This window comes from Aegilops tauschii, chromosome 5 (assembly GCF_002575655.3).
Source record: "Aegilops tauschii subsp. strangulata cultivar AL8/78 chromosome 5, Aet v6.0, whole genome shotgun sequence".
Classification (NCBI taxonomy): Eukaryota; Viridiplantae; Streptophyta; class Magnoliopsida; order Poales; family Poaceae; genus Aegilops; species Aegilops tauschii.
Genome location: NC_053039.3, coordinates 177,356,104 through 177,358,029, shown reverse-complemented (window position 1 = coordinate 177,358,029; position 1,926 = coordinate 177,356,104). Strand labels below are relative to the sequence as shown.

Here is a 1,926-nt window from a genome sequence, read left to right as displayed (position 1 = left end):
GTGTAAGCTAAACGTAGATGGAGCACAGTGGGTGGTCACTGAATATTTTGACGAGCACAACCACAAACTCATAAAGAAGTTCGACCTGGTAAAATTTCTGACCGCCCACAGAGGATTCACCCCCTCGAGAAGAAATTCATAAAGCTGCTACATGATTGTAACGTCGGTCCATCAAGAATGGTCCAGATACTATCACTCATCCACAGCAAAAAAGGGTCTTTGAGTAGCATGCCCTACATACCACCTGACGTCACAAACCTAAAGGCAAAGTACCGTAGAGAGAGCAAGTTGGCTGACATAGAGGCCACAATGGCCTACTTCGATGAGAAAGCGAAGGAAGATCCAGATTTCTTCTACAGGATAAGATTGGACGATGAGGACCGTGTCAGGAACATGTATTGGGTGGATGGTGCTGCAAGAAGAGCCTACAAACATTTCCGAGATTGCATTTCATTCGACGTGACATATCTCACTAATATGTACAAGATGCCATGCGCTCCATTCATAGGAATAAATAACCACAATCAGTCGTTGCAGTTCGGATGCGGGCTCGTTCAGAACGAAGACACGGATGGGTACGTTTGGCTGTTCAAGACCTTCTTGGAGTGCATGGGTGGACTTGCTCCGATGAACATAATAACAGACCAGGATTTTAGCATGCGTGCAGGCATAGAGGAGGTCTTTCCGTTGGCAGTGCACAGGCACTGCAGGTGGCACATTATAAAGTAGGCTGAGAAGACACTAGGACCGTTCTTTTCTGACCGTCCAGACCTGCAAAGGAATTCGAGCTGTGCGTGGACCACAGCTTGACGGTGGAGGAGTTTGAAAGGAGCTGGATGGCTATGATTGAAACATATCAAGTCCAAGACCACGAGACGCTTGCTAGCTTGTGGGAGAAGCGAATGTACTGGGTGCCGGCCTACTTCATGCAGTGCTTCTTCCCGTTTTTGTAGACTTGCAGATTCCAGGAAGAAATAAAGCGTGCCGGCATGTACACGGCTTTCCAGGTGGACGAACATACGTTCAAGGTGTGTTCTATCATGGGCATGTCGGATTCAGAACCTGAAGACCCAGACAAGGGAAGGAACTACTTTGTGAAGGCATCGATAAGCGAAGGCGAATACTACTGCCAATGCTGCAAATTCGAACGGGACGGGATTGTGTGCTGTCACATTCTAAAAGTAATGGACTTGAACGCGGTGACACGAATGCCCCGCCATTTCATAAGGCGACGATGGAATTGGGATGCTGACGACGCATTGGCGCCGCAAACATCAAACGCAGTTTTGGCCGTGCATGACGAGAGACCAGAGTCAACCATGGAAGCCGTGAGGCATGTTGTGTTGACAAAGAACTATGCTGAACTAATTGATGAAGCGTGCAAGAGTGATGAGACAGCAAAGGTCGCAGAAAAACACAGGAAGGCCCTCAAAAGAGAGCTTGATGAGATCAAGAAGAGGAAAGCTGAGGAAGCCTTACACAGGTTCCCCCGCACATCAAGTGTGCCTTCGTCCACAGGGCCATCATCTGAAAACTCGGAGGTAGGATCTGGAACAGCAAGCACAAAAACACAGGTTAGGAACCTGCCCCGTTCCATCACAAAAGGGCGTCCAAAAGAGATAAGATACAAATCGGGATTGGAGATTCAAGCAAAACATAAGAAACCAAAGAAAGGGACGAGCAATCCGTAAACAATATTGGAGCACTTTGACTTGGTCCATGGTGACTTATTTTTGTAATCTAGATGTTCTAAATTTTGTAAAAACTGGAGAATGACTCTTCAGGTGCATCAGCATCTGAAGTAAAAATTCCATGAAGGAATAGCTGCAGTTGCCACGTGTATGGCACTGAATTTGCCATGTTACTTGAACTGAATCTGCCATGCAATTTCTACTGAATCTGCCATACCATTTCTACTGAATCTGC

At 46.8% G+C, this 1,926-nt stretch overlaps 1 pseudogene; it reads left to right on the top strand.

Moving 5' to 3' along the window:
* Nucleotides 1-309: 309 nt before the first annotated feature.
* LOC141022654 (protein FAR1-RELATED SEQUENCE 5-like) lies at nucleotides 310-1,691 on the top strand (annotated as a pseudogene).
* Nucleotides 1,692-1,926: the final 235 nt, after the last annotated feature.